Source organism: Spermophilus citellus (assembly GCF_964194105.1).
Source record: "Spermophilus citellus genome assembly, chromosome: 1".
Lineage (NCBI taxonomy): Eukaryota > Metazoa > Chordata > Mammalia > Rodentia > Sciuridae > Spermophilus > Spermophilus citellus.
This window is the reverse complement of record NC_138182.1, coordinates 60748799-60769563: the sequence shown is the minus strand read 5'-3', so window position 1 is coordinate 60769563 and position 20765 is coordinate 60748799. Positions and strand designations below refer to the sequence as shown.

Here is a 20765-nt window from a genome sequence, read left to right as displayed (position 1 = left end):
TACACTTTAATAAGTTTGAAAAATAAACATTATGTTTTAAATGTTAATCAATAAATTGTAAATGAAAAAATATATCACCAAAACCACACTGGTAAAATTGAGAGTTATTAAAAGCTTTGCATATTTAAGTTACTATTAAGCAAAAACACTCATGTGAAGAGGCAGCATCCAAAGAAAGACTAGGGAGTAACAGATGGAAGGAATGGATACATACATTCCCTGTTGTAAAGGGAACATATTTAGTAAGCAGAGATGAAAGAGAGAGATGAGAAGGAGCAAATAATCAAGGTAGACATAGGTGCATACAACCCTGAAGCAGAGGACAGAGAAATCATCTAATGTGTTGCAGGCTACATTGGGTATTTTTTTTTTTTTAATTCACACAAGAGCAATGTTGAGCCTAGGAGAATTTTTAAAAGATTGCTATAAATCAATTAGTTAACATTTTGAGTAATCAGCAATGAATGTAGTATGCATGAGTCTATTTTTTATTACTATGGTAAAATACCTGAAGCAAACTAACTTATAAACAATAAAGTTCTGTTTCACTGACTGTTTTGGAGTTCAGAAGTTTAAACAGCACTGCAACACCTCTACTGAGAGTCTCTATTGGCTGTGTCACTTCATGGAGGATAGTATAATGGCAGAAACGGATGTGAGAGAAAAAGATCATATCTAAAACAGGAAGCTGAAGAATGGTTTATTCTTAGGACAACTTGTTCTTGTGAGAGCTCAGAGAATCCATAAAACTTCCCTTAATCTCTCTCAAAGGACCTGACACTAAGCCTTCCCTCCTAAAGATTCCATCATTGCCCATGTCACTGTCCTGGGGACCAGGAAATTAACACATGAAAATTTGCAGGATATACTCAAACCATATCCAAACCATATCACAGGGAGATATAATCCAGCTAGACAGTAATGGTAGTTTAAAAAAATAAACAAAAATTCAATATTGATTGAGGAAAAAAAGGAATAAATTCAAAATGTGTTTAAATGGTAAAATTGAAATTTCTTGGTCATATGTTAATTGGGTAAGATATGGCATGTATAATTGATGATTCCTATAGTTCTGACATTCACCACCAAGCAGATGGTAGTCCTATTTGTTCCACAAAAGTATATAGAGACAAATGTTAACTTTTGAATGAGGTTTTATTTTTTGGACACATAAATAGAGATGTCAAATAATTAGTTGCATAAACTGAAATATTACTCAGGAACAAGTTCTGAACTAGAGATAATAGGTTTGGAACTCAATGAATTATAAAAGGTATATGAGTTCATTTCTGATGAAGAGATTTATAGATAGAGTAAAGAGTGAGAAGAGAGCATTTTTAGAACTGAACTTTATGGTATTTTATCATTTGATTATTAGTACAGGAGAAAACATCTGTATGAGAGAGACATAGAGACGAGAGGAGGAGTTGAGAGACAAGGATATTTTTGTCCTGATTAAGTAATTTAAAATACATGAAATATTTTAAACAACGTGTAACATATAATATTATCTACATAAATGTTAGCAACTACTATTATAAAGAGGGGAGAGGAAAGTATAAACATACTTATTAACTTTACGGATGTGATAATTTTCTGGAAAATATTCTGGGAATATTAGTTTTGAAGCAGTAATGGTGAAAAAGAGGAAGTTAACCCATTTTTTACCACAATGAGGTATACGATGTATGAGAAAATGAACACTTTTCACTCTAAAGGCCTGGAAGTAATGTGTTCAGCCTCTAAGAATTTGATGTGAATATAAAGGTGTCTGTTAACAATTATAAGGACATAGTACAATATTTGAGAAGGGCAGAGAGGAATGGAGAGCTGGGAAGTACAGATCACTGTTGGTGGGGAAGTGCATTGAAAGTCAGGCTTTCTGCTTCTGAAATGGATTGCTCAATAACAATAAAAATAGCATAATGTATTTAATCCAAATTTCTTTCTTTGAGGAGGTGAAAGGTTAATAATCTTGAGAACTGTTTGCTAATCTTGTTCCCAGAATGTGCTGTCCCCAACTGCCATACTGCAGAATGTACTCCCTTACCCCCTCGCCCGCAAACCGCCCACTCGCCCTGACCCGTCAATGAACTTCCCTCTCTGCCCTCTCCAAGGAAAGTATATAAACTCTGCTTAAGCTGTACTCAGGGTCTTTGCTCTATTCAAGTGAGCTCTGAGCCCCAGAATGCTGGACCCCCAATAAACCCCTTACTGTTGCATAAGACAGTCTCTTGGTGGTCTCTTCCTCCAACGCTCGCCTGACCTTTACTGAGGGAGGCATGGGTTTAACCAACAGAGCATTTGGCATACTACACCTGGGTGTCTGGCACAGCAGTATCTTCAATCTTAGCCCATTGATGTGGAGTGATATTGTGACATCACAAGAGGCTTCTATATTTGCATTATGGTGGCTTCCACATTTGGTGATTGCAGTGACTGTGGACTGTACTAGAGAGAAAAATTGTACATAGTGTTTATGTGATCATGTATAACTCATTCAAATGAGACACAAATTTAGGTTGAGGATAGGGAACAATCTTTGAAAACAATGAGAATTTAGATTTGTCCTTTTTTTAAATTATCCTATTCACACTTCTCTTATACTTTTGCTTTCTGGTATTTATTTCTTTAAATTACATTATATTTTTTCCAGGAGGCAGATTAAAGGAAAGATAAATAAAATAGTATATGTTCACCTATTTCTCTTCATTTATTAAACACATAAAATTTCTTTAAAGGAGTAAGGAAGAGTATTAGTTTGTTCTAGATAGCTTTTATAAAAGATTTATTCATTTTAATCATTAATTGTGACACCAGTTGTGAATGATAGCAAAAAAGGGAAAAGAATTACGATAGTACAATTTGTCTACAAAAGTAGTGATTGTTTTTTTTTTATTCCTCCATTTCACTTTTACTTTTATAAAGCCTATGTAACACATGAATAATTTCCTCTTGAAAGTCTTTAATATTTCTCAAATGGTCAGATCTGCTGCTATACTGCTAATAACACTAACATTTGGATTATCTTGCTAACATATATCCTGGGCCCCATTCTTTTTCTCTGATAATTCAAAACCCATTGGCCTAGGCTCCAATAATCATTTATTTCAATATGAACATTTCAATATGAACTCTTCAAGAAGATAAAGGCCAATCCTTGGGCATATCTACTGCCATGATCTACTTTCTTTACCTTCTACAGAAAAAAAAAATCTTCATTATTTGATATCTAAGAAATCACATTTTACTTCCTTACTTTATCTAATTAATATATAGGTATGTGAATGGTTTAACAATTCCTACTTCTCGGTTTCATTTCTGATTCAGTATCATTTAGCATTTTGTCCCCTCTTTGGCCTGAAATCCAGGATTTACTAATTTTTCTTCATCTTGTTTCAGAGACAGGCAGATTTGAATTAGAATTCCAGTACTACCATGTGGTATTTAAGAGTGCAACATCTAGAGTCAAATGATATGTATTTTAATTGAAAATTACATAATAACTGGTTTATTTCTCTCATCTAGAACATTAGTCAGCTACTAGATAGAGTTGTGGTAAAGATTAATGGAGTTAAGTAATATTGAGCTTGTTAGAGTCTAGTTAATATGAGTCCACACAAAACCTTCTAAATTAAACCACTATTTTTTTTGAAATGGCTTCTCTTTGTTGCCCATTTTGGCTTCAAACTTCTGGGCTCTAAGAATTCTCCTGCTTTAATCTCCCAAGTAACTGGGATTACAGACATGTGTCACTGTGTTTGGTTTGAATTAATTCTTATGAAGCACTTGATTAGTGTTGCCACACAGTAAATATTTAATAAATGACAGAAAATACTACTGTTATTCATGATAATAATAATATAATATTCTCTGTTATCAAAACAGTACAACCTATGGGATTATGGCCAAGGTGGCAGATGAGTTATATGAACTAGGCATCACAGCACTAGGTCCATGGTGGGTGCTCAATTACTAGCAGCCATTATGAGCATCCTGGTCTCTCTTGCCTCTAGTACTTTAGTTATCAATAAGTACAGACCAAGACACCCTCCCCACAAAATACACTGACTTCCTGGGTCTTTATTTTAGAATTGCAATAGTACAAATAAATAGAACCATATATAATGTAAAATTATGTTGCTTAGCTTCAAATGGAAACTTGAATTATTTTCTTGATCCCTTGAACTGATTTCTTATAATACCATCAAAGGTAGTTCTGAAGATTTGTTTCCCTCACACCTGAATTTCTGATATTAGTTGGGTTTTGGAAATGTGAAGTTTTTTTTTTTAATAGACTTTATTTTTAGAGCAGTTTTAAGTTCACAGCAAAATGAAAGTAAAGAGATGTCCCATATACTTCCTTCCCTCACATGTACATATTTTTTATGTTATTAAAAGATCAAGTTTCACTGACATGATTTCCCCAATATGCATTTCTATGATCCAAAATATTTCAGTCTTTATAATATTCTCCTTTTCCTTCTTCATATTCTCAGTAGCATTGATGTCTCCTGCCTTTTAAGACAAAGTTTCCCAATTCCATTTCTTTCTTTATCTGCTGGGAACCCACTCCTTTAATTATCTCTTCACACTGCAAAAATATTTAACCTGCTCCTCTCAATTGGTTTCTGACATTTCACTCTCCAGTGTCACAAGTTTCCTTCTCTGTTATTTTATTTGCACTTCCAAATACGTATTGATTGCCTGTGTTAAGTCACTTACACTAAGGTTTTGTTTAGAAATTTTTAATGTTTTGACGTTGAAAGATACTCACCTTCCAAAAGTTATCAATTACCTCTACTTCCTTATATTAGAAGTTCTCTCCATCCTTCCTCTCCTAGATCTACCATGAACATTAGGTCACACCCGGAAACAGTCACAGAAACAGTGTAAGAGAAGACATAAAAGCAGGATCATCTATGTATTCTGGGAATATTCAAGGTTAGTTCCAAAAGTTACAGGAACCAGAAAAAAAAAAAAAAAAAAAAAAAAACAAGTAGGGGAAAAGAACACACACTTCCAAAATCAAACTCAAGAGTTAGAAAAAGGAGTTTCAACCATGAGATGTCACTGTTTAAATACTTTTTGTATAAAGCAAGGGATTGAGCTTCCATTTAACCTGGTAATTTATGTTTGTGTGAAATTGGCACAAGTAGCTCAAATCAACACAGTCTACATCATTACTAAGCTAGATGTTTTTTCTCTCTGTGATTTCAATATTATTGATTAAAATGACAAATTAAAAAGAATGTGAAGAAGCCTGTGAATGTGGCTAAACACAGCTGGAAATACGGTAGCTGGGAGTCATCAGAAGAACAAAAATGTTTAAATACTGTTCTTGGAAGTAAGAATGCCTCGAATTATCCTTGACACTAATTGATTACTAGCAATTGATAATTGTTAATATCATACATCCAACTTAGTCCATAATTTTGAAAGTTTATTTCCCAATTAAATAAAACAAGAATATCATGGATAGGTATAGATTTCAGTAAAATAAGCAGAAATTTCTAAGCTAAAAATGAATCCATTGCATCAAAAAATCAACACTGTTGTGTTAAACATAAATGAGGCTTTTTCTCAGAATGCAGAACACTGAAAAAAAAATGTGTGTCCTAAAATTTCTTGTGAAGGGGTAGTTTTTCCCTGTATATAGGATTTTGAACCTTTTTAATCACTATACAAAATAAGCTAAAGGAGGTAATTTTTTTGCCCTCAAAGAAATAACACTTTGATAAACGCTAGTCTTAGAACACGTAACTTCTGTTTTTCCTAAAGAATGAACATAAAAAGTTTCAAGCAGCATGTTAAAAAAAAATCTAGTATCTATGAAACAGTAAAATTAGTGAAATAGAAGGATTATGTGCAGTGGAATTAGTAACTGAAGATGATTTTTAATAAAAATTAAATTTAAAATTTATATAAAAAGAAAACAGTAATCCAGGAAATGAATAACAGAATTGCAGAGTAGTATGAAATAGCTATTTTGTATCATCCTCACAGTTTTTATATAATTTTCATTATATGTTCACTAATAATATCACCCAGTTATATTTCAGAGAGACCTTGAATGTCTTCCCACTAAACATATTTTAACATGAAGCAAAAATTCACATGAAGTTTTAGCTTTAATACACGGTTACACTCTTTCTTTTATATATATATATATATATATATATATATATATATATATATATATATGAATTTTAAAATGTGTGTCTACACAATACCTTAAAATCATCTTGTAGAGTAACTAGTTGTAGGACAAGGAGAGTAACTTTCTACAAATTAATTTTTATGTATTTAAAAAAATAATTAGTTAACAATTCCAGTAGTGATGATTTTTTTCTCATTATAACATTAAAGAGCGTGTTGGCATTTAAGTAAGTATTTAAGTTTTAGAATTTATTATTATAAAATTTATGTCCAATTGTGGCCCATTAACTTTGTGACAAGTAGAATTGGTTGCATTACCCAATCTCTCCATTATTTATGAATTATCCTTCATTTTGAATTGGTTTTAGCTTTCTAATTTCTGTCATTACTCAACATTCTAATCTCTGTCATTGCTGATAGTACTATTGAATTTACAAATGAATCCTAACCTTTAGTAATGGAATAAAATCCAAATGTTCAACTTAATTTATATTATGAACCCAGTAAGGTTATAAACTAAAAAATTCTGCCATATGTGTCTTGACTTCTCAATAATGCCTCTAGAAATGTACATAAGATCAGGTATGTGAGGACAAATTAATTACATGACAAAATTAAAAAATAGAACAATATCAAAATATTTTATTGAGACGAAATATTTTTATAAAGTCAATTTAGATATATTTTATACAAAATAAAATGTATCTGGACTCGGTGGTGCATGCCTGTAATCCCAGTAGCTCTGGGAGGCTCAGACAGGAAGATTGCGAGTTCAAAGCCAGCCTCAGCAAAAGAGAGGTGCTAATCAACTCAGTGAAACCCTGTTTCTAAATAAAATACAAAATAGAGCTGGGATGTGGCTCAGTGGTCTACTGCCCCTGAGTTCAATCCCTGGTACCAAAAATAAAAAAATAAAATGTACCTATTTTAAAATTAATTTGGAGAAATTTTGCACATGTACATGCCTGTAAAACTGCCACTCCAAACAAAAATGTTTTTTTTCATTTTTTATCCTTTCCTACTAAAACCTCTCAACCATTAATATATTATTTATCATAGAATTTCATATAAAGTTAGATATTTTGCACATTGTAGCATATTTTACTTATCATAATATTTCACATAAATGTAATTATATGGCATCTGTACATTGGTATCTAGCTTCTCATTTTCAGGATAATATTTTGACTTTTATCTATAATGTTTATACATGGTTCATTAAATTTTATTGATGATTAGTACTTCCTTCTATAAATATACCACAATTTGTTTATGAATTCACTTTATGATATGCTTCTTTATTATTTTTCCAGTTATCTATTATGAACAAATCTGTTTTAAAGAATCATTCTCAGTATTTTGTTTTGTTTTTTTTTCAGAAGGTATGTTTATACTTTTCCTGGGAAAATGTATATAATACATTCATTAGATCATATACTGATTATGTTTAACTTTGTAAGAAACTGCCTAATTACTCCCCCCCCCCAGTGTTTTACCATATGGTATTCATACAAGCAATGTATTAGAGTTCCAATCATATCACATTCTTACAAACACTTGTATTCTCATCTTTTTGAATTATAGCTATTGCAATGAATGTGTAGAGTAGAACTCTCACCCTCCCCTTTCTCTCTCTAAAACTTATTTCAGATTTTTTAAATTTCACTATTCATTTATCGCATATTATATTTTAAATTTAAAACATTCTATGAGTCAATACCTTTTAAATTGATTTTTAGCTTAATTTTTAATTATCTGTTGCTACTACGTAGATATTAGGTTGATTTTTAGGACTTTCAACTTGAATTATTTAACTTTTTCTAAATTCACTTAATCCTAGGTCATATATTATAGCAGATGTCTTAGAAATATTTATGTACACAAATATTTTGTCTATAAAAGAAGACAGGATGCTTTTTGTTTCCAACTATAAAACTTTATTGCTTTTTCTTACCTGATTTTCTAAATTATCAGTTATATATGGTTTCATGGTAACTGACCTATGGAAAGAAAGAGAATGATATTAAGAGAGGGAGGGAATAGTGAAAAGGAAACACTGATCACATTTGATTTTATAAACAACCATGACCTTTTAATATAGTTTTTTAGAATAAAGTAAAAGAAATACACAAATTTAATATAATACTTCTGTAATAATTTCAATCAATATCATTATATTTTTACAGGTTTTAGAGGTTTATTTTCATTAATATTAAAAATAAAATATTTATCATAGATAAGCACTTAAAAAGAATATGTGCCCTTTCAATTTTTTAGGACTTTCCAGTTTGATCAAAGTTGATTATGAAGAAAGCAGAATGTTTTTAGGTCTGATGTATTTTCAAAGATGAACAGTTATCATCATGCATGAAAAGGCAGAGTAGCATGAATCAATGAGATTCAAATATAAATGAGAAGGAGAAGGAGAAGGAGAAGAAAACCATTACATCATATTGTACTCTAGGCTGGATCCTAGAAATTGCAAGTATTTTGACACTGGGCAGTAGAGGATAAGGGAAAATATCACACACCTGAGAGCCAAAACTCTTCATTAGTTTCTGTCTCACTCTGTGATCACTCTGTGATCTTCATGTTTAACCTCTTTGCGCTTCAGATTTCTTCAAGTGTAAAATGGAGATAATTATTGTAGCAATCTAATAGCATTATGATGAGGATTAAATGAGCTGCTATTTGTAAATGTGCCAGACATCTATTAAGCAGTGTGTGTGTGTGTGTGTGTGTGTATGTGTGTCTGTGTGCTGTAAGTACAATTCTAAATGTATTACACGTTAGAAAGAAAACATTATTTGTATACTTCAAGGCAAAATGTAATAATTTCTTAAAAGTTAATTCCCATGATGAGTTAAAAATTTGTACATTTAACTATAAAAAATATTTGCAGATTTTGGTGTATAGAAAATTCTCTATGTCCATTTTCTAGGGTATTATTACAAAATAAAAATTATATTAATATTTTTCATGAGTGAAAAAAGAGCTAAGCTTCTCCCATCAGCACTCTTTTCTTCCTGCCTGTATTCATTGTGTTAGTTTCCTCCTCTTCAAATCAGAATTTACATGGGTCTATCCCAGGGAAGTCCTCTCTAACCCTTCTTTTCTTGGCTGCATCCATGTCTTTTTATTTTTTTATTCTACATTTTATTGATGTATTATAGTTGTATATAGTGGTGGGATTTGTTGTTACATATTTGTACATCTATACAATATAACAAAATAATTTGGCCAGTATCATTCCCCAGCATTTCCCCCCTCTCTCCCAACCTCCCACCCTTTGTTCCTTTTCTTATACTGATCTCACTTTGATTATCATGAGATCGCCTCCATTTTTTTTTCTGTTTTCCTCTCTAGTTTCCTCATATGAGAGAAAAGTTCTACCCCTTCACCTTCGTAGTTTGACTTATTACACTTAACATAATGATCTCTAGTTCCATCCATTTTCCTGCAAATGACATACTTCATTTTTCTTTATAGCTGAATTAAGTTCCATAGTGTATATATACCACAATTTCTTTAGCCATTGATCAGTACCTGGGTTGATGCTATAGTCTGGCTGCTGTGAATTGTGCTACTATAAACGTGGGTATGTACACTAGATACATATCTTAATGAGTCTTATATTTTGGTCTTTATAACACCACAGTTAAAACTAAATAATTATATTTTGTAATAATACAATATTTATTCTTTTCATGTTTATCAGAAGATATTGAGCTGCTCAAGAATACAGTGGTTCTTGTATGTAACTGCATCTTCTGTTTCTAATTATGTATCTACAAGTTCTCTGAGAGGAGAGATCTGTGTATACTTTTTTATCCTTAGCTCTTGCACATATCAGAGATACAATAAATATTTCTTATATGAATGAAGGATGAACTGAACATATAATTAAGTTGGTGAATTATTCTTATTTTGTTTTACTTTATATTCTTCTTAGTATTCCAACACCAGGATACACCTTGACATAATCACAAAAGCACGGAACCCAACCTTCTTCAATTCAGACCCAGCACTTCTTCTCCCTCATCCCATACTCCTTTCCCTATGCTCCACTCATTCTTCTTCAATCCATTTACAGTTTTTTTTTAATTAAGTAAAGACATATTCTGCAAAGTAAGAATGTTGATTTTTGGTGCTATATTTCAAAAAGTCACTATCCAATGCTATAATTCTAATCAAGTTCTACTGCAACTACTTGATAGATTGAACATATGTTTGTATGAAGGGCTGAATGATAGGCAGAATTTTACAATGACCTTTAATATCCTGATATTCTAACTTCTAGTCTACACATACCTTCTTCTTGTTATTTAATACAACACTGATCTAAGTGCTGTCCTAAAAGGATTTTACATATGTGATTGATATAGTAAATCATTTGAGCCTTCAATAAGATTTTATGGGTAGGAATTAAGACCCTTTAATTATAGGCCTAGAAATTAGATTCAAAGAAAATCAGAGAGATTTGAATTGTGAAAGGAATTCCATGCAAGGAAAGTTATCTTCTTCTGGCTTTAAAAATGATGGGAAAAAGTGGCAAAGAACATGGGCAGCCTTTAGAAGTGAAGGGGGACCCACAACTGACAGGCTAAAAGGAAATAGAGATACTAGCGCCACAGCTGCAAGGAACTGAATTTTATCAACAACCTGAATGAGCTTGGAAACAGATTCTTCCCTAGATCCTCAAGACAAAACACAACCAAGCCAGCGTCTTGAATTGCAGGCATTGACACACTGAGTATCTATATCCACTATATCCAGACTATATTCAGACTTCTAACCCACAGTTTTGTAAAGATTAAAAAAAAAAAAAACAGTGTGTATTGTTTTAAGCTGGTAAATTCATAGTAGTTTTCACACAGCAATAGAAAAAGAATTAAAGCTATCTATAGACACAAATAATTTGTTTTGCATGTGCAAAGAAATTTTTTCCAGGGCTCAAGTGAATCCAGTTTGATCATAATGTTTTCAGACAAAAATTTTAATTGATTAATCATAAAATCTAGATGAAAGAGAGCAAGTTTCATTGCAAACTTCCTATAAATTTGATCTAGACAAAAAGACAATGTTAATGGTAATTAAGAAGGTTTTAAACAATAATTTTCAAGCATGTATTATATATTTGGCAGGGATTTTGCTATTCATGCTTCAGTACAAAACCCATGCTTACTTGTTTGCATATGCCAGAGAGATAATCCTGATTTATAGATTTCAAGAGTTTGTTTCCTTCCACGTCAGTTGACCTTCATCTCTATGGTTTCTTGTGTTTGATCCCTGGTGCTTCATGTGGAAATTACAAAGAGAAGAAAAAAGGCACGACCCCCATTGTGTTTGAAGATCAGATCTGTGCCATTTCTCTGTGGCTTTCCATAAAAGAGGTGAGTCTGCAACCCACAGACTATAATAAGCATACCTTCCCTGTATAACTTAAACAATTCAAAAATTCTGAATCAGGAGAACAGCACATGGGACAAACAAGCCAAGAAGGGAAAAGATGGAGAAGAATTTCTGATTTTCTTTAGCACCGAGACAGCTGCTCTACTAAATTATATACGACCCTCAGCACAGTTCTTCTCCATAATGTGAGAGCAGCTTGAACATCCCTTGTATATCTGAGTCCCTAGCATTACTGTCTCATGTTGCTTTATTACCACAATAAACTTGTGAATCCTAGTAACTAACTCAGTGGGGCTCCGACGGCAAATTCATTTTCATAACCTCTTTTGTTGTCACAAATGTGATCCAAAAGGGTGCCAAGTCAGCAGTTCCTAGCTGCTTATTAATATAGCACATTACAGAGATTCGTTTAAAAATTCAACAGATGTACTATAATGAAACATTTTACTCATAATTACAATTATGCTAACAGTTAATAATAATTGGGCTTCTGTGCCTATATTTCATTTTGCTCTAAAGACAATTGGGTCTTTTCAAAAGCAGATAACCTCTCAGCAGGTATTCTGCTTAAGAAGCCAGCATAATCAAATGAGAGTAAAAAGTGGGTATGGAACAGGCAACAAGTATGTAGCTAAGAAACAAAGGAAAGCAATTTGGAGATCACTTGTTCTTAAAGAGAAAGCAGCGATGCAAAACTAAAACCAGGATGTTCAACAACAATATATAAACACAGGACACAGGATGTAGAAGAAGGGAAAAATGTGTCTTGTGAGTAGCAAAACATTGTTTGCATTTATTTGATATATAGAAATAGATGTCATTTCAATAAGCAAACTATTCAATAACAGCTCATCTCTACTATTCTTGAAGATTTAACAGAAGCAGGGAATTTCCATTCTAATGATTATCATAATATCTATTTTCCATCATACCCCATTTACTTCTGTTACAATATCTATATCTTATTATCAAATGCAACATAAAAGTTATATACGAGATATTCTGATGAGACATTCGTTAACAAATAATCAAACCTCTCTAAATACAAAATGCACATTTCAAGTTGTATTGAATAAAAAAAAATATCTCATAAGTATTTAGACTTCACAGTGAAATGTTTAGTTTTTAATGGATTTCACTAAATGTTGCTAAAGCCTCCACACACTGAATTTTAATATTAAGTCAATAATCAAGTAGAGATGTCTCAGTTGTAAACTGGTAGTGAAACACAATGATAAATAATAAAAAGGTATTCATTGCCTATGTTTTAGGAGAATGTACTCGAAAATACTCAAATTTATACTTAATTATAAAAGCTAAGTAAATAACAGGTACCATTTACTATTTAAAGTGGTAAACATTTAGATAACATTTTTTTCCTTCAGAAAACTTACACTTTATAGAAAGTACAATAAACAAATATATAATTATAAATTTCGAAAAGTTTTGTAATTAAAAGTAGAATTGAAATTTTATCTCAGGGGGACAGAGTTAAGAGTGAATGGTCTAGACTGACTGATACATCTTACAAGGAGCCATTTTGCAGAGGCCCTATTGCTCAGAGAAACAGTTTGAGTTAGTGGCTTGATGAAGAGAATATGCATAAAGGGCTCTGAAGTGTAGGTCAATGTAAATACAGCAGATTGTGAGTGGTCCTGGATACTGTTAGACATATAAGTTGAATGTATTTGACAAAAAAGTCTCTTAATACAGGTTAAAGAATTGGGGATTTTATTTTATTTTATTTTATTTTATTTTATTTTATTTTATTTTAAAGGAGGTGCTGAGGATTGAAATGGGTCCCGCCTGTGCTAGGTGAGAGCTCTATTGCTGAGCCACAATTCCAGCCCAAGAGATTTTATTTTAACAACATCGTAAGCTCATGGAAATATTCTGGTCTATGGAGGACAATGTTGATCATTCAAAATATCACTTTGAATGTTCTGTGGAGATACAGCAAAATGTATGAGACATGAGTTTCACCAGAGAGATCAATTTGGAGGCTGCTATAAAAAATCTAGGTGAATGACAATGATAGCTTAGAATAAGCATCCAAAACTAGGTCTTTGGGAATGAGTCTCTAAAGTTTCAAATGGCACAAGATACATTATGCTGTTAACACTGAAGAATAGAATTTATTTATGTTTACAAAGATTTTATGCCATTTGTTGCATAAGACTTTACTGAGCATTTTACTAATGTTTTAATTAAATTAAAATGAAGGTATAACAAATCATGAACATTGAGCAAAAAAGAAGTGAAGTAAAGCCAAAACTATAATATCTTCAATATTAACTTCAGGGGAACACAGTTTGCTTATCAAATTTCTAGAAACTAGTAAAAAGAAGGAAACATGATTTCAATTTACAAAATAAAAACATTTTAAAAATTAAAAACTAGAACTATTTCTCAGTTGAAATAAACAACTCCTTATGCTGATTCAATGGGAAATTTCTTATGAAATCTCCAAATGAAAATAGTTTATTTGAAAAAAAAAATGACCACCACAACTTCTTAGACCATATTCTAAGGCACTATACCCAGGCTATGGCAAATTCTTCTTGAAAATTTTTTTTTGCTTACTCCAGCTCATCTTTCAAATGGTTCTGGAGTCTTAATGCAGTACTAAGTCCAGAATCTGATTTTAGCATGCACCTTAAATCATTATAAATCCAGGTAAATAGTCCAATATGGAGGAAAGATCAGAACAAATTATAAACATAATCATTATACCTAACAGGTTTCTCCACACTGTGCTGAAGTATGCAACTAGTCATCTCTAATGGAATAACTTCATTCAAACCTATTTCCTCATCGTATACAACAATGGCCTGAACATCAGGAAAGAGGGCAGCAATGGTACATGGGAGCTAGACACATTAGGAAGACCACAAATTATATTCTCAAAAGGTTTGGGTTTGAGTACTAGCTCTATACTCAGCAAAGTTTTAAGCTATTTAAGCCTCACTTCCAAGATATAAAGTGCTGATAAGACTGACTAAACATAATTATCTTCAGGATTAGATGAGATGATGTACTAAAAGTATCATTACAGTGTCCAGTGCATGATAAGCACTTAAAACATCCTATTTTTCTTTACTTGTTTTAAACAGAAAATAAAATTTATTTAATGTTGCTTCCAAAAGTTTAATGTTTTCAAAAATAATACCGGTTTTATTAAAAAAAAAGGGGGGGGCTGGGGTTGTGGCTCAATGGTAGAGCACTCGCCTGGCACATGTGAGGCACTGGGTTCGATCCTTAGCACCACATAAATATAAATAAAAATAAAAGTATTGTGTCCATTAAAAAATAAGTCCAATAAAGATGATGATCTAATGAAACTGACAGGTAGCAGAACATTTGAATATGAAAGTCCATATATCAGGATGTGTTTTAGATGATTACTTATCATAGTATATAGGATTTACACTGATCTTTGTACAATTTCTGAAAAGTAGCTCCAAGAACAGGAATGATCCCAGCTATTCTTATCTATCACTAAAGGAATGTCTGCAAAGAGATTTCAGGGTGTGGGAGTTAGAGAACTGTTGCAGATGGAGAGTCATAAGGAGGGGCACATATAAAAATTATACAGTACTATTTTATCTGCTTTATTGTAAAGCAACCCTTCATTTCAGATCAAATGATGTGTTGATCTTTTAGCTTGAAAACAAAACCCATTTATGAATCAATCTTGTGCCTTCTTTTTCCTTCTCTGTGTATCTTTTAACACTGATTCATTAATTTTAGATAGCTAATAATTTCATATACTTATCTTATGAAACGACTGCAAAAGAAAATAGCAATGTATATCATCTAGCTTTTGTGAGTATTCTCAAAAGATCTTATCTTTAACTGTGCATAACTAAAAGTTCTTGGTTCCAAGAGCTGAACAACTCTTTTTATGTATCTTTTATAATGTAGAATAACTGATAAAGATTTTTACAAGTTGGTTTCACTTTTTATTTACCTATCAGGCTTTATTTACAAATATAAGGACATTAAAGATAATGCAACATGGAATTCATAAACTCCATATTTCAACATGCTTTCCTGAAATAGTAGTAATTTGGAAATATATAAACAAAGTTAAGATGTAAGTACATTTATGTATAATAGTTTGCAATTTTTTATCATTCTCTTATCTATTATGAGCATTTAAATATATGTTATATAATATTCAGAGGTAAAAGTGGCCTCAATTCTGAGCGTTTTTTAGTCACAGTGAATGGGGGAAATATCAAAGATGTAAGTAATATTTTTAAACAAGTATAAATTGTAATGTTTGTATTCATATTAATCTTGTACAGGGAAGAATAAGAGCAAGTGTCTCTAAGGAGTTGCTTTGATATTTGATACAATGTGCTGAACAGCTACTGGTGTAATGTTTTCCAGTTTTCTACTAAGTATTCATGGAAAGTCAAAAGCATCCAAGAAATTGTTTAATGCAGAACAACAGGACTGGCAGTAAACCTGTTATCAGAATTTGGGACAATTTTTCCCGGAAATACAAAGCTCATAGAACTGAATTGAATCATGTAACTAGGTAAGTCAGGAGACATTTTGCCCACCTCCTTCTTCTATTCCTTGGTTTACAAGTACAGTGTAAAAAACAACTAAGAAGTTAGACATCCAACCATTGATGATATTATTTGAGACAAACTTGGTGCTTTTGTTAGCTTAAATCCCACTCAGAAATTGCCATTGTCATAATACAATAAGCAGGATATTTGGGAAATAGGAAAAATTGTAGTTGTATGTTTAATTTTGAGATTTTTATTTGTAAAAGTAATTTGTTGTTGGCAGACAGAGTAAGAGCCTTGGTAAATTAATTATTATGATATCCCATATGCTCTATCCATACAAGGATCAGAGAGGCAAGAAAAATGGGCAGATGGAAGAAATTACAGTTTGTCAGAACATTACGGGTAGAGCCCTCAGAGAGTAGAAATTAAGCCATATGCTAATGTGCGCTGACCTAATGTCCATGTTTGGTTCAGAGAAGAGGTTTCAATCAACGTCCAAGAGACTGAGATTTGAGCCAAGTGAACACCCAATATTCTATTGGTAAGCATCAGATTATGACAGATCATTCTCAATTCACGGATCAGTAAATCGAGGATAACCTAGGATTGAAAAACAGACTCTTTGCTGAATTTTATAGCACAATGCTAGAAGCTCAATATCTTTGCTGTCACATTCTCATAGTGCCCTCTACTGCTTTGCTGGCAAGCTCAGTGAGAACAGGTTGAATGACAGTGGAGGAATGGACCTCCAACTACCAGTAAGAAGAAGGAAAAGCAGCACGAAAATTTCCTTTTTGCATATTCTTGATTAATAGAAGATTTATTTTAAAGCCATACTAAGTTTCTTGTAAGTAGTACTTCTCCTTAAATTCCATGTCAAAGACCTTTCATAAATATCTCTCAGATTATTCTATACAGAGAAATGAAAAAAAAAAATGGATTGTAATTGGACAATTATTAAATTTCAAGCAAAAACTGTTTAAAACAACAGATCTTTAATTGATAGAGAGTTAATGACTGGAAAATTTAAAAAATTATTGCTGAAATCTTACATAGAAACATAATGTTCATACTAAACATTATGAACTTGAAAAAGGAGTATACTATCTCATTTATTGTTGAAATTATTATTTTTTAAACCCTGATTGAAAGAGCCCAGTTCTACTTATAAAATTGAGAATTATCTTTTAAAATCAAAACATTTGCAAGGAGAGGGCATTATGCAGAATAAAAATTTCAGGAGATTGCGAAGATAAATGAAACAAATGAGAAATCATTTTGAACAAAGCTTTTACCTGGCAGCAGAACTTTTTCTTTTTAAATTAGCATGATTACACCTTTAAAAACTCAATTGATAGATCTCAGGAGAATCAAGAATGACACAGCAAAATAGAATGCAAAATAAAGAAAGTATTTTGCACAAATTAACATGGCTTGATGATTTTAAACCTATTTCTTTTAAAGACATTCTGTACTAAGTGAATATAAAATGGGAGTTAAGATATCCACATGCAGATTTAAAATTGAGCTCATGATTAGATTCAGTGTCACAAGTCAATTTTATCACATACATACACAATAGAAGATAGTTTTGTTTTGAAGTTAGTTTTATGTCAAATCACATTTCGATATTTCTTTTTATAATAACTAAAGGTAAAGCATGGTGTCAAAGTGAAAAACAATATGTTTTATACCTGGTTATATTAATAGTGAAAATTTATCAATGAATATTAAAACCCAAAGCAGAAAGAAACACAACAATTTGTTCTCTTTCCAAAAGAGAAACAGTAAATCACACAAACACATAATTTGTTTGGTTATATATTGTAAAGGTTATGTTTATACTACGAGCTGTGAATGAGATTAATGAGTTTTCTCAGCACAGTAAACCTCCTCCACGGAAACAGAAGCTAAATTGCAATAAATCACAGGTTTATGTTCACATATTTATGGGATGGGGAAGATTTAAGGTTCCACAGTAGAGAAAGCATCCCAAAGTAAAAGAGAAAATTATGGCTTCCGTAACATAAAGGTAGATAAACTGGGGTAGGCTCAAAATTGTGCATTCAATACACTTTAATGATGTCAGTAATTTATTAAAAGTAATTATCATGGCACAGTTTCATGCTCATACTTTACTAGAAGTGACAAAATGCTATTTCAATATGTTAGTTACCATCACATGATTATGTATCAAGACCAATTAAACTAGAGTTGTGGATTTCTCTGCATTTATCTAAAAATTCAATACTATATTTTCTTTTAAAAATCCGTTGGCATTATCATTGGGCCATAATCTTATGTTACTTCATAAAAACAAGGTCTTTTACATTATTTTTGGGGTGGGGGCTGTGGGGAGGCTACCAATCATATTAGGCTATCTGCTGAGAGCATAATCCATTCAATTTACTTGTGTATATAAATAAGTTTTTTAACAGATTTTTGTGCATAAACAATTCTTGAAAAAACTCAGTTTTGAGTTATATTTTATTTTTATTCACTATCTCTCTGTCTTGTCAATTTGTTTTATCTTCCTTGAAAAATTAAAACCAAATACAGAAATAGTGATAGCAATATAGACCAAGATTCCAAGGCCCTACTGTTTGTTACTTTGCTCATATCTGAAAATGACACTGTTGAAAACAGCAGAGTGAGTTTTGTTTCAATATCTCAAAATAAAATAAAACAATGGAATTTGATATATATTTGGCTTCTGGGAATGTCATTCAATGTGATTCAAACACAATGCATGCAAAGAGAAAATTGGTTATTTCAGAAAAGTCAAAATCATTTCAAGTGAATGATGAATAAGTAAGAATATTCTCATGAGAGAATCAAGAAAATAATTCCAATCCTTATAATTAATGATATCTAAAAAAACTTGAATAAAACATTTTAAGGACTTAAGTGCCTCCTTCAAGACATTTTAAATGGACTGGCTCATTCATCTGTCTTCAAAGAAAGTATAGAATGTGTACACTTAAAATTGGGTAAAAAGCCTCCCTGAAGGTTATACATACTGAATTAGTTCTTCAGGGAAAAAAGGACTGGTTTTTGAAGGAAGAATAATAATTTTCTGAAATTCAAGTAAAAAGTAATTTTTCCAACAAATTTTATTAAGAAATTTGTATCAATAAACAGACAAATAATTTTATACTTCTCTATTATTTGAATCCATCTAGTTTAAATATTTCCAAGTTGCATATGTTTAATTAGCTCTAGTAAATACCCTGAAAACAGTGAATAATCCACTTGTGGAGATAAGATTAATATAATACATGAAAAATTCTGATATATTCTGAAATAAAAATGCAACATATACTTATATATTATGCATCTTCAGAAAAAATACTCTAATTATATATACCAAATTGTCAAAAGGTCAACTATTTTTTAATTGGTACCCTTAAGAAAACCAGTCCATACCATATAAAACTGTTGTTTATGTCACCTTTTGCACGCACCATCTATGTTTACATGTTTTGATTCTTCTATATAGTAAAACTATCTAGCACAGATCCTCCTTGACATTGATTCACAAGTAATATAAGTATATTATTTTATTTTATTACAGAAACCAAGAAAATGACAAGTCTAATTCCCAGTCAATTGTTTCATTTGAAATTATTTTAAAAAAAAAGTTGTGTGTTTTGAATGTGTTCACACTTGTTCAGAATTTTATATTGGTTTGAAAGGAACAATCTTACTATAAGAAATTATAAATATGACACTTTTTAAAAGTAAGCCAGTCTGTGTATTATATTTGCCTTATAAATTATACTATATGAGATGAAGTTCAGAAGTAAGGATATATTAAATTTAGCTCTTTCTAAGAAATTGCTCATTAATTTACAGAAAGTTTTAGTTAGAATTATTTTAAATCTTCACAGTTTCAGGAAAACTGGTTGTTGTTAAAATAAGTACATGAACTTATTTTTATTATAAAATCATAAAAGCATAAATTTTATATCTTAATAACTTTCATGAATGAAATATGAATAAAGATAAAACTGTGCCCATACCAAGGAGCATCCCACCCCACCTTTACACAAAACCCAATTAAGATTTACTAAGAATTAGTTCAAGATAATGAAATCTTCAGGTATTTAGTGTTGTTAATAAAGAGTTGAGGAAAACAAACAAGTGTTTCACAGGTTAAAGGAACATTCAGATTCACACAACATCCAAATTACTAAAGTTATGCCAAGCTTAAGATACAATAAAGACAAATAAAATAAGCTAATATCAACTTGATGCCAGAAACACATATTTTTCTTAATTCTCAAGTGAATTGGAAACTTCCAAAATTTAAACTAGGCATAGATATTTTCATTGATGAATACATCAAACATAAAAGGGACAAAAAACCTCCAAATTTACCTAAATCTTATTAGACTATAGAGCAAGTGGCTATATACTCTACCATGTTTTATGATACTAGCATAACCTCATAATGAAAATATGGTATAGACTCCACCAAAAAATTGTATATATATCATAAGCTAAGTGAAAAAGCTTTGAAAATGTAGACAAATTAAATTAATCAATATGTAATAAAATAGAGTACAGTATGTCTAATTGGTGTTTTCCCATGGAATGTAAGAAATTGTAATTCTTGAAAACCAATCAATTGTTAAGTTAACATAAAAAAGAGCACAAATATATAAC

The 20765-nt window shown here is 31.4% G+C and overlaps 1 long non-coding RNA gene across 1 annotated transcript in view; it reads right to left on the bottom strand.

Annotated features, from left to right (window-relative positions):
- Positions 1-420: 420 nt before the first annotated feature.
- The window catches only part of LOC308654124, an 83921-nt gene continuing 63576 nt past the window's right edge, over positions 421-20765 (bottom strand). Inside the window, exons 2-4 of the long non-coding RNA XR_014023178.1 lie at positions 8114-8159; positions 2319-2451; positions 421-688 (exon numbers count right to left, since the gene is read on the bottom strand). This is a non-coding gene — a long non-coding RNA (uncharacterized lncRNA). The remainder of the gene's footprint in view (positions 689-2318; positions 2452-8113; positions 8160-20765) is intronic.